At 41.1% G+C, this 13617-nt stretch overlaps 1 non-coding gene across 1 annotated transcript; it reads right to left on the minus strand.

Moving 5' to 3' along the window:
• Nucleotides 1-5750: 5750 nt before the first annotated feature.
• LOC123457091 lies at nt 5751-5941 on the minus strand. The gene has a single exon (XR_006634871.1). It is a non-coding gene; the product is annotated as a U2 spliceosomal RNA (small nuclear RNA).
• Nucleotides 5942-13617: the final 7676 nt, after the last annotated feature.

Consider the following 13617-nt stretch of genomic DNA (forward strand, 5'->3'; position numbering starts at 1 on the left):
CTTAACATCCTGACTGCACCAGACTTCACAGCCTGACCATAATACATGGTTGTGTAATTAACACAAATTGAGGGCTGGAGATATGACTTAAGTGGTTAAGGTGCTTACCTGCAAAGCTAAAGAACTAACGTTTGATCTCCCAAAACCTCATATAACCAGATGTATGGTTACACATGTGTTTGGAGTTTGTTTTCAGAAGCTGAAGACCCTAGCATACCCATTCTCTCTCTCTCTCTCAAACAAATAAAATAAACATCATTTAAGTAGGCTTCTTTGCTGTAAGAATTATCAAGTCATTCGTAAGTTGAGTAGGCTTTTTTGTTATAAGAAATATCAATTTTATCTATAATCTGAGAATTTACCAAAAAAAAAAAAAAAAAAACCCAAAACGTAGTACATTCTTACTATGGATCCTACCTTTTCTGATGAGTACCTAAATATTGCTGGGAAACAGTGGACATTGAATACATTTTAAACACTAACTCTCTGCTATGCTCATATGGTAAATTACTCCAGTTTAGACCTTTGGTTCTCTAAAGGACTGTAATGGCCTCTTTTCTAATTTTCCCTCCCTGTAGCTCTTTCTAATTCACTTACCTAAAACACAGATATGATAGTATTTCTTCTCCTCTTAAATGACTTTTATGGTCTCATAAGAAACAACTATGATATTGCTTGCATAGCAATTCCTTCTCAGCTGGAGATTTTCCTGAAATTCTTAATACATGTAACCAAAAAAGCAGCTGGTATGTTTTTTACAAGACAGGCTGAAGTTGGACAGATGACTTATCCATTGAGGCACTTTCCTATGAAGCCTAAAGACTGACATTCACATACCCAGAACCAAGTAAGCCAGAAGCACAAGGTGACCATGTGCAAAAGATTATGCATGCACACAAGATGGCATATGTGCCTGGCCAGCAGAGAGTTGAACAAGGACCTGAGGGGAGTTAACCTGAATGGGAAAGGGCAAACAGACACAAGAAGGAGACCATGATAGATGTTTGTCAAGGCCTTAGAGTCTTTGTTTTTTATATAGTGGTTATATAGGGGAAGAAAAAGTGGGAATAACCTGGCTGACGTGATTTAGGGCCTTGGAATTGTCAGGAAACCTAGAAGGGATGTAATCAGGTGGTCATCTAATCTTGCCTCAAAGGCTTAACATCCTGACTGCACCAGACTTCACAGCCTTACCATAAGCTGGCCTTTTGCAAAAGAGAAGTTTCTATAAGCAGTCTGCTGACCGACATTCCAGAAGTACCTAACAGAAAGCTGGATGGAGTCAACTTAAAAACAGGCCAGGCAAAATGGAGAGGATTTTGCTCTATGGCTCCCAACATCTCCTCTCTTCTTTTATACAAAAGAGGGGGAGGCCAGCTATTCAGCAGTGGGTTTTTAACCAACTGGGGGAGTATTGACCTGACTCCTCCCATGTGGGCTGTAAATATTTTGTCCCACAATTTTAGCCCTTGGTAACTCTTGGGGAGGGGAGGCAGGGCTTATATGCTCATAATAAGTGTGGTACCAACCTCCATGCAAGTCAAGTTTTTCTCTCAGGGAATTCAGAAGCGGTCAGAAAGGGAACTTCCCTTGCAGTGCTTTCCCTCGCACCCACTTTGGTGACCATATCACACTCACTTTATTGTGAGCCGATATGCATAGGTCTGAATCCTATGCAGCTACTAAAGGAGGGGAGTCACCTGGCACATCGAAGCCCTGATCAATCAAGTCCAATTGATGATAGTGGATTTGGATGAGCTTGGAAATGATACTGTCAATCTGTCGTCAGATGAAGGGGATGAGCTTGTTCATTAAAAGTGGTGCTAGTGTGAATATGAGAATGAGGCTAATTAGGGGTCCAACTAGGGGCATGAGAAGGGTGAATAGGGAGGACTTCCACCAATCGTTGACAGCTGATGAAAATTTTTGCTTTTGGAGATCTAGGCTGATCTCATGTGATTTTTTTACTTGGGTTTCTATCAGACCTGACTCATTAATGTAATAGCAACATTTCTCTCCCAGAAAGAGGCAAGTGCCTCCCTTTTCTGTGATGAGCAGTTCTAGTGATCTCTGATTTTGTAAGGCTACTTGGGTGACTGATGTTATCTGCCTTTGCAAGGAGGAGAGGGACTCAACAGAAGCTTCTATGTTGGAATTGTTGGGACAATTGTGCTTTAGAGACCAGGGAGTGGCCTAGGGCTCCTCCAGCAAGGCCAGCAGCCACTGTGGAGGCTGCCAGGGAGATGCCCACCACAAGGGGGAGGAAGACAGGATAGAAGGCTGGTTCCAGAAGTTCAGCAGGAGTCCAAAGTGTCAATTGTGGCACCAAGGTTACTGGAAGGCAAAGTTGGTCAGAGAGGGATCTGGAGATATTTTTGTAGAGGGTTTCATTACACCAAAAAAAGAAGCCTTCAGGGGCAAAGAGTGTGGAGGAATTAAGGGAAAGAGTCTTATTGCAGAGGGAAGAATTGCCTCCATAGCAAAAGGGGAATTTGTCATGCAGAAAGTCAGAAACTAATGGAACTTCTGGGATAGGGTTAATGGGATGCCCTGGAGTAAAGGAAAGATTAAGGGGGCAGTATAAGGAATAGCCATAAGAGGGGTTTTAATTGAATTTTATCAGGAGCTATCTGAAGACCAGCTCCAGTAAGGGTGTTAGAAAGCTCTTGAGAGCAAATAAGGAGTTCAGTAGGATCAGGTCTGGCCAGGAGAATGTCATCCATATAATGAATGGTATACAAAGAAGGCCATCTAAGTCTAAATGGGTCTGTAACTTGGGCCACAAATTTTTGACACAGCCTAGGACTATTGGCCATCCCTTGGGACAATACTTTCCATGGGAATCTCTGCATAGGGCCTCTAAAATTTACCACAGGTAAACTAAATGCAAAATGCTGATGATCCTCAGGGTGTAAGGGAATTGTAAACAAGCAATCCTTTAGGTCAATAATGATTTTACAATATCCTGCAGGAATTGCCACTGGAGTGGGGAGGCCTGTTTAAGGTACTATGGCCTTATTAATTTCTCTAAGGTCCTGGAGCAATCTCCATTTTCCAGACATTTTCTTTATAATGAAGAGTATTCCAAAGAGAGGTGGTAGGTTCAATATAGCCTGCAGCAAGTTGTTCCTGCACTAACATTGTGGCTGCAGTTAATTTTTCAGAAGCTAAAGGTCATTGGTCAACCCACACAGGTTTTGTTGTTTTTCAGGATATTTTATCTGCATGGGGTACAGGCATGTCAATAGCCATTAGGATAAATTTTCGTAGTCTATTCCAGCAGGATTAGTCTTTATAGTAACTGGGATTGGCTCCTTTGTTTCCTGAGAATGTCTGTCCAATTCTTGTCTTAGGTAGAAGCCTTGATTAAGCATTTGGTGAGTTAGCAACTCATTAGGGCTCCACATAATGAGTTTCATTTGAGAGAGGATGTATCAGCTCCAAAGATTAATGGGCAAGCCTGTGACCACATAAGGTTGAACTGTGTCTCGATTGCCTTCCTTGTCCTCCATTGAATAACTGCAGAACTTTGTAAGGGGTTAGAGCCCTGTCCAATTCCTTTGAGATGGGTCATGGAAGTAGTGAGAGGCCAAGATACTGGCCAATTTTTACTGGAAATAAAATGCAGATGGCATTTGCACCAGCGTCTATAAAACCTTTAAAGCTTTTTTCTTTTAATGTTGAGAGGCCAAATATAACTATTTTAAGCAAAAAAGAAAAACCCAGGCTGACTTAGATAGAGAACTAGCTGGCTAATGTGCTGAACTTTTGCTTTTGTAAACTTTGCTTGCTTAATTGTTGCTTTTCCCCCTAAAGTTTTTGAGGAATCTCCATTTTAAGGCATTCCAGAAACATTCCACTGTGGGGGCCTCTGGCCTCCAACCACCTGTTTAGATAAACCTATCATTTCAAAAGTCATAAAGTACCACTGTTTGCTTAGCCCATCACAATTGAGATTACCTCATCCTCAGTGCTTTCTGACCCAGCAGATTCCTGTGTTTCAGATTCTCCCTCCTCCATCTTACCTGTCTCGGGCTACCAGCTGGACAAATTTCAGGGAGAATTCAGATAAAGTCTGAGGGAGCCAAGGACATGTTCTACAGTGCATAGCTCAGACCTCTTTTTGGAGGTTGATGGAATCCAGGTACACAGGCTTGGATCGTCTTAGGACCATCTGAGGATGAGCTGGCTGAGATATTTTTTTCTTTCAAAACTGTTCATTAAATGGCACAATAGTATTCAACATGGCTTGTAAGACAGATAAGATGTTAGCAGAGTTATCAGAAACATACACAACATTTAATTTTGATAGTAAAGAGCTATTGGGTGCCATTAAAGGCTGTACAAATATATTTTTTGGTCTCTGAACTTATTTACATAGTTTAGACTTGAAAACAACCCTTTGAACATCTATAGTTGTTTTTCTTTATTATAGAATTAAACTATGGGGGAAAATTGTCTTAATGTTTGTTTCCCCTCTTAAAAAGTTCTTGTGTTACTTAATAGGCCATTCATATATTTAAAGTATTTTTTATCTTTGGTTATACATTTCTCACTGAGTGTTTAAGACCATGCAGATAGCCAAAAGTTAATTAAGGATTTATTTTGGAGGTCATTAATGGCTCTCCAAAGAGACATTAGGGACAAAGGAGTATACTCCAATGATTCCAGTTGGCTTCGGCTTTTACATAGGTGATTAACACACTAAGAAAGGAAGTTACGCCAGCCTGGATGTATGTACATATATAGAGAGCACATTTAATTACTGATATAGACTTAGTTAAAGAATGGCACAAGGGCTTCTAAAATCATTTTGTCCTATCTTTAAAATTTTTGTTGTACTGTGGCAGCATAAGCCAAATACCTGAAGTATAGAAAGTAGGCACATCTCACATTTTAAATATCTAACACTTATAAATATAGGCAGAACCTGTTACCAGTCTTGAAAACAGTACCAACTGATTTATAAACTTAACTAATTTAACATAGAAATTAACAGAAAATAACAAGTAAGACAATATAAAGTCTTAGCACCTGTGTGAAAACATTTTTGATTAGTTCAGATACCTGTGTGAGTACAAATTACCCAGAGAATATTGGAAACATAACCATGGACCTTGATTTTTTTTTTAGATGAGGACCATTGTTTTTGCATGAGGCTGTATCCTAAAGAAGGGAATATGTCTTAAGAGTTAATTTTGTTATAAGCACTGGACTTAAGATGCCAAAACTGAGACAGTTACTTTACATACAATAGAGTAGAATCTGGTCTTTTCTGAGCCAAAACAGCTAGCTAAATATTAATATAACCCTTGATAAAGCTTTTTGAAAGAAAAAGCATTATTTGACAACCAGTAATTTTGGCTTAAACTTGATAGCTATTGATTTTATGTAGCACAGAAATTTTTGTAAGCATAAAACAATTTTATGTTTTACCTATGAATTAAATTTGATAAAACTTAAGAAAGCCATCCCAACATATTTTAGCCTGAAAATTAGATTTTTGTTTCTTAACGTTTGTAAACAGTTTAAAAACCTTTAACTTTGGCCATGGTGTTTGGGTTTAGCCTGAAAATTTCTTTTTTTTTTTTACATCTGCAAACCTTCACTTATATACTTTAACATTCTGACCTAAGTACCACTCAAAAGGCATTTTTAACAAGTAATCATTGAAAAGTTCCTTCCCAGTTCCTTCGATCAATTCATCTCACCCTGTCATTAATCATCTTTTTATTATTTTCATTCCTGAGAGGGAATGCACCATTCCTAGAGGTACTGCAATACCAGGTCAATACATGGAGCATACAGAGCAAGCTCATATTCCAACTCAGAGCTCCAAAAATCCATATAATATATTGTTCTCAGATAGAAGATATATCAGATATTAAACTGATAAGAACAGATGCTACATTTGATCTTAGCCAAAAGGCTGAGAAGCAATTATCTTTCTTATAAGGCTATTAAAAAAAATCATACCAAATTGATTAATCCTATTACTGAAAAGAAAGCAGTCTTAATACAATTTTATGTCATTAATTCCAATAATATACTTGGAAATGATTTTATGAGAAGTAACTGAGGCAAATTGTGTTGTTATCTTGAGGCATGCTGGCTTAGAAATCAGATCGGTTGCCTTCTCCCTTTAAGTAACAGGACATTACAATCTTTTTAAAATATCTGATAAATTATAAGTTACCTGTTTAGAGGAAGTTTTGTTGTTTTTAATAATCCTCTATGTAAGGTGATCTTGACCTAGAACATATATCTGGCAAATTCACTCCTGTAAAAGACATTTAACTTTTCATTTTTAATTTCAATGCTTAGGTCTTTGATTTCCCTGAAATCATTCTCTAGAAGAGAAAGGGGTGTCACCTGCATCGGTCTCATCTCTTTAGTCACAGTCATAAACATGACATGACTAGCAAGTACAATGAGTACACATAAACACATATACACACATATAAAAAGAACATATCCTCCTGATAAAATAAAAAACTTTGCTTAAAGAACTTGAAGCAGTCTCAAGTCCTTGTGCTTTTAAATTATCTTTTACTATGGCACTTAGCTCCTTTTTTACTCTTTGCTAAATCTGTTTTTTTTTTTCCTTAATCTGTGTTCCTTGTGTCTTGAGATAAGTTTTAAGCCCTTCAACAATTTATGCTTACTTAGTGTCTGTCCCATGATAGAAAAGGAAAGAGGAAAAACAGTAAGACCAGAGGACAACGTTCCTGGTTGGAGAACTGGCATGAGGGATTCCCCAATGGGCTTGACGTACGCCTGTCCACAAGGTTAAGAATCCAGCAGCTGTCCTAAGGACATTTATTGGCTGTTGTGTAACCAGTTTGGCTGGTAGGAAGAGAGGCTAGATAGGAGGTCTTTGCCAACACCTGAACAGGCCGTCAGGACTTGCACAGGGAGCTAGGGACTTTTAGCCAATGCCAGAAGTTAGCCCTAGCCAAGAGGCTTCAGTTGCCCTGTCGCTATGTTGCAATTTCATGCGATGGTGCTAACCAAAAGTAAAAGGAGGAAAAGAAGTGCCAAAAGAAATCTCTCAGTTCTTGTGTCTTGCAAATCTGACTAAATTTTCTTTACTTAAATAGTTTGCCTAAAATTCATCACTTACTTTAACAGATCAGTATCACAGGCGAGCTTGATGCATCGATCATGGTGCAAGTCTGTATTACAGGCACAGACTGCCTGCAGTGACTTTCTATGTGGATCTTCACTCACCCTTGTGGGCTGGCAATCCAATTGCAAGGATGTCCATGAAGATTTTTCTTTGTACCTTGCGCCCTACATTCAGGCTCCACTGGCCCCTGTCAGTGGGGAGTTGAACAAAGACCTGAGGGGAAGTTAACCTGAATGGGAAAAGGCAAACAGACACAAGAAGGAGACCATGTAGGATGTTTGTCAAGGCCTCAGAGTCTTTATTTTTTACACAGTGGGCATATAGGGGAAGAAAAAGGATGAATAAGCTGACTGACTTGATTTAGGGCCTTGGAATTGTCAGGAAACCTAGAGGAGATGTAATCAGGTGGTCATCTAATCTTGCCTCAATGGCTTAACATCCTGACTGCACCCAGCTTCACAGCCTGACCATAAGCTGGCCTTTTGCAAAAGAGAAGTTTCTATAAGCAGTCTGCTGACCGACATTCCAGAAGTACCTAACAGAAAGCTGGATGGACCAGCTTTCTGAATAATGAGTCAACTTACAAACAGGCCCAGGCAAAATGGAGAGGGTTTTGCTCTATGGCTCCCGACAGCATATGTATCTGAAGTTTGATTGCAGTGGATAGAGCTCTGGCATTCCAATTCTCTCTCCTGCCTCCACTTTCTCTCTAATAAAGAAAATAAAATAAAAGACAGGCTCAAATCACATTGCCCACATTGCCCGAAAAAGCTGCTCAGAGACTAGGGCTCAAAAGAGGTTTGGGAAGTGCATATTGCTCACTGTGATGTCTTCTTTTCTATAGCTAAACTGTGCTCCCTGGCAAGGGAGGTAAGTCAGGGCGACAAGGGAGAAATAATTGATATTTCAAGATGTTATTGAAGCAAAAAAAAAAAAAAAAAGAAAGAAAAATGTCTTCTGGCTTTTATTTAAACCTCAGCATGGTCGAATAGCCCCTCAAAAGTATTGTTCTCCTCACTGAAGTAAGTTAACAACTTACACTCAGTGGTATTTGAACCACTTTGGAAATATCAGCACAGCTGCATCAGTATGGAACACAGAGGCATAGAGGTAAGGGAGTGGGTGTAGAAAATGGTGCATGAAGCTGGGCATGGTGGAACATGCCTTTAATCCCAGCACTCCAGAGGTAGAGGTAGGAGGCTCACTGTGAGTTTGAGGCTACCCTGTGACTACACAGTGAATCTCAGGTTATCCTAAGCTAGAATGAGACCCCATCTCAAGCCAAAAAATAAGGTGTGTGGCAACCCCTTGAGGAAATATCAATAACTACTAAGATAGGACCTCAGTTGACTGGGGCCAGACAGGAGGGAAATGATGGTACCAACACAAGCACATGATATGTCTATACACAGCACATTCATAAATTAAAGAAAGAAAATTAAATAGTGTGGGTTGGCAGAAGACAGGGAAATACAGACCAACCTAGTAGGTGGTATTTGATAATTAACACCATAGCTGTGAGATAAGAAAGAAAAAAGTTGCTGATTATTTTAGGAGGTATAACTTTTGAGTATAATTAAATTAGCTAGCTTAAGCACTTTTTTCAAAATATTATTAGCAACTTAATAAAATGGCAAGCTATATGTACTCTCAGAGGCTGATAATTAATGGGTCAATATAGATCATGTAATATAACTGAAATACAGAATGTGGTCCTCAAGTCACTGAAGCATGCTGGGAAAGCCAGAGAACCTGGCTTATGTAGGTACTGGGGAATCATACCTGGACTGTAGGCTTCACAGGTAACTGCCTTACATAGTAAGCCACCTCTCCAGCCCCTATTTTAAAAAGGTGTTTATTTATTTATTTATTTAGAAAGAGGCAGAGAGAGAGAGAAAGGGAGGGAGGGAGGGAGATAGAGGCAGATAGAGAATGGGTGCACCATGGCCTCCAGCCACAACAAACAAATTCCAGACACATACTTTACCTTGCATCTGGCCTATATGGGTACTGAGGAATCAAACCTAGTCCTTAGGCTTCACAGGCAATTGCCACTACTGCCATGCCCTCTCTCCAGATCTGCTCAATGGATTTTTAATAACAGCTTCTTAAGCCAGGAAACTCAGCCTCTCAGGAAGGTGTAGAAAGATTGTTTGAATCCAGGAGTTACAAGACAGACAGAATGGAGGGAGTAAGAGAGAGAGAAGGGAAAAGAGAGGAGAGGAAAAGATATAAGAAGGGGGAGAAAAGAAGGAGGAAATACATGTTTTGACCTTTTAAAATATTATTAATTTGTTTATTTATTTATGTATTTATTGGAGAGAGAAATAGGGGAGAGGGAGAGGGGGAGAGAGAGGGGGGGAGAGAGAGAGAGAGAGAGAGAGAGAGAGAGAGAGAGAGAGAGAGAGGGAGGGAGGGAGGGAGGGAGGGAGGGAGGGAGGGAGGGAGGGGGAGGGAGACAATAGAGAATGAGCACACTAGGACCTCTAGCTCCAGCAAATGAACTCCAAACACCTGGATTACTGTGTATATCTGGCTTATGTGGGTATTGGGCAATCGAGCCTGAGTACTTAGGCTTTGCATGCAAGCACTATAACTGCTAGATGGCCACTCCAGCCCCCAAAATATAACTTTTATTTTAAGTCATCAGACCAAAGCACATAAGTCAAAAATACATGCCTATAAAACTTTCCAGTGAGTTATAAAGTGTATTCATTGGTTGATTGAGAATAGGCCAACTGACTGTTCAGCCAGGCCAATTTGAGCCAGCACTATTGGAGTAGATGCTCAGAGAAATACCAGATGTTTTTACAACACGGAGCTGAAGATAGCTCAGAGTCTAATGGAGCAGAATGGAGGCTGGTCCCCTCTTAGGACACTGGGATAATAATAAAGATGCCACAGTGAAACTTGTTAGCAGATGGCAGAGATTTGAGCTACTGTTTTGTTAGGCTCAGGGCAAAAGTTATTACTAATTATTTTGAATTCCATAAGATCCTGGGGGAGCTTATTTGTTCAAACCAATAGAGACTCTATTTAGTAAAACTGAGAATAGCTGTCAACTGATATGGGCAATAGGAACTGGACCACTCTGGGTGCTCTCTCCTGGAAGTCATCCACAAGACTGTATCTGAGGCTACCCTAAAAGTAGGAACAAGGAGCTAACATTGTTCTACACAACTCTAGAAACACACTGGTCCAAATACAGGCTCATTATTAACCTGTGTTACCTCAGATATACTTTACCAAGGACCTGTACTGTTATCCTTCAAATATATCTATTAAGTCTCTTTATTAAGATAGCTTGCTGATTCCATGTATCTTCCAGGTTAGATGTCCTATTTTCCTTTTTTTTTTTTGTTTTCTTTGAGATGTCCTATTTTCTTAACCCTACAACTTGAGATGTTTTCTTCCACTTTTCAATGTTATTGGCTAGATATTTCAATTTCTAGTCCAATTTTACAGCTCTCTTGCCACATCATTTATACTATGTGACACAAAGAAAACTCAAACCATGTCATTTCCAAGGTTAACGAATGTAAAGATTCCTTGCTGTTTGTGACTTAAAGCCTTCACTTTTTTGTCCAATAAGCCAAGTGCTGTGTGCACTTTGCCCTGTTGGCAGTCATCATCAGCAGTTGCCCTTCTCCATGACCATTCTCTGCACACATATACATCTTTCTGCTTTGAATACCCTCAACTTTCCTTGTTGGGTTTGACATAACTCTCTTTTTCTAGCTCCTAATCTCTTTCAGCATTAATTATTCTGTTTTCTTCTCCAAAGTGTTTGGAATATGTCTATCACAGCAACTCTTTTGCTGTTGTTTTCTGTTATATTTATATATGCCTAAGACTGTGAGCTGGTTTGTATTTTGTGCTGAGCTTAATACCAGGCATACAGCAAGTACTCAATGAATGTCTACTGAGAAATTGAAAAAGAGTCCATAACATTAAGTCTGCATGTTGAAGCTAGAGATGAGCAAAGGGGAGAAAAGAGTGCTACATATTGGAACAATACTGTGTTCAATAAGGAACATGACTAGCAACAATCTTCAGAACATATATAGGTGATTTTTGTTTGATTATTATTATATGATCAAAATGCAAATTGGTCATCTTCCCATTGGGTTATACTCTCATATTCCCTCTTCCTCACCCCCATTCCACTGAGGGGGCCTCCTCACTGGGTTATGGGTCAGATAAGAAGGGTTTTGAGGTTGGAAACCATGATGAACCTAAGCTCTCCTTCTCATGTATGTGCAAGTTTAAGGCTAATGAAAAACTGTCTCTGTGGACTGGAGGGATGACTTACCAGAGAAGGGACTCTCCTGCAAGGCCAAAGGACCCAGGTTCGAGTCCCCAGGACCCTTGTGCCTAGGGCAACCAGGCAGACTCTTTACACAAGAAGAATGCCACGGTAACAAGTGGGGGGCTTCCTTCCTCATCAAACAGTCAAAATGAGCTACTCGTCACCCCTATGAGGACTAACTGAGAGGGAACTGGATTCCCTCTCAGTGAGAACATGATCACTTGATGTCCTATTTTTGAAGACTCTGGTCTCTTCAGCAATAGAGACTTAACTTTTACCTCTTGCTGGTAACTAACTATTTTGGCAACAGCCTATATTGTTTTTGGGCCACCTCATATCCCCTAACTAAAAGCTCACAGTTATGGGAAACCCAATTCTGGCCCTAGGAATTAACAGATAGTGACCAATGCTTTAATTTTACTACATTTTAATTACTTACTTAATTCTAAGCAAAAACAAAAAAATTAAAGCAAGATTTTTTTTTTCCCCTGGGAAGCGGAAGCTTGGCTGAAATGCCAAAGCAGTGACTTTCAATGATCTGAGCTCTCTAAGCACTCACAGCAGAAGAGGGCAAGCAGGGTAAGAACCAACTGATGTTATGTCAACTTGAACTTCCTGGCCAGCAGATGGGGAGTCTGCAGTTGTAGCAGGAGGTGGCTCTGTGCTGTCTAATATGGGCAGAGGATGGTCTAGACCCACAGCGTGGGACAAAGTGCTGACTTGCCTGTCCCTGAGGTATATGACCCTTGGAACATAGTGGCTGCCTCAGATGGCTCCATGGTGACCAGTGCTGGTTTGGCTGCTGCTGTCACAGGTGACTGTGTGTTCACAGGATGCAAGGGCTCTTCTTCTGGTGGCAGGTCTCCTGTGGGCACACCTAGAGAAGCTGCCTACCTGCAGAGCTTCAGGTGTTTCCAACTTCCTGTGCTGGGAGAGGCCAAACCTAAAGAGAGAAAGAGATTTGATAGTGGAGGAGGCAGCTCTAAGTCAAGATGGGATGGGAGTGTTGGGATGAGTGCCTTTCCCTAAACCCTTTCCAAAGGCACAAAACATGGCTTTTCTCCTAGAGAATCCCGAGTCCCTGTTCCTTCAACCGGACCCTTCACCAGCCTACAATCCACTCTGAGTCCCAGGTAAACACTAATATCTGGAGCCTACCTGGTGGCTCCAACACTGGGACCACCTCTCACTCCTCATGCACCTAGCACAGGCCTCTTCCTCCTTGCAATGGTCAGTCTTGCATTCATCCACATCCAGTGCTGACAGGAGATGCTGGACATGGTTGGCCAGGGGGAGGAAGACATGTTGACGCTCACGTAGGAGACCTTCAGTGGGTTCAGCATGACCAGAGAGTCTGGAGACTCATGAAAATCTTCTGGCAACCTCTCTGTCCACATGCTTAACACTATAGTTATGGCCCTGTGAGAAAGTTGTTGTAGAGCAGAGTCAGAAGGCAGCCCACTCCTTATCCAACAATGCCCACAGTCCTGCACACAGAGGGGCTCCAGCCCATGTGTAGCAGGGCTTGGTGAGCAGAGGTACGAGACCCATGACTACAGGGGATCTGGACACATCTTTCTGATGGAGGACAGTGCTGGGCAAACAACTCTGGGACAGGCTGTGGTAGGCATGCATGTTTGCAGAGTTCTGCTTTCATTGGCATTCTTCCCTATGCTCCCAGGTCCAATGCCTCCACTTACACATGTTTTCCTCCATCTGCAGGGGAAGCCCAGGTATCAGTCCTCTAGTGGAAATCATCAGAAGAGGGTGATGGCCATTGCTCAGCCCTGCAGCAATAGCTCCCCAGATATTACACACTGCAGAAGGAAACTGAACTCCATCTGCTCCCCAAACCCACTCACATCTAGTTTTTATGGTCCTTCTTACAATCCAGGTGGAAATATGGGTACCTAGAGGAAGTCAGGAGGATATCAGTACTTGGGAAGTGATGGCTGAGTTTCGGATGGAAATAGCAGCCCATTGGAGGGGATGAGAATTTTGTGCGTTGTCTGTTCTGTGAGTTACCTGGTAATTGCCTGGAAAACTTTCTGTAGTCATGGGTACTTTGTGTGTGTTTGTCCAATAGGCAAACCCTAGTGGCACCTTCTCAGGGATTGCCATAGGCATAGAGCTTCTTGGTATGCCCTTGTTGGGACACTGAGCAAGTGCTATTTATGCT

The sequence above is a fragment of the Jaculus jaculus genome, chromosome Y, assembly GCF_020740685.1.
Source record: "Jaculus jaculus isolate mJacJac1 chromosome Y, mJacJac1.mat.Y.cur, whole genome shotgun sequence".
Lineage (NCBI taxonomy): Eukaryota > Metazoa > Chordata > Mammalia > Rodentia > Dipodidae > Jaculus > Jaculus jaculus.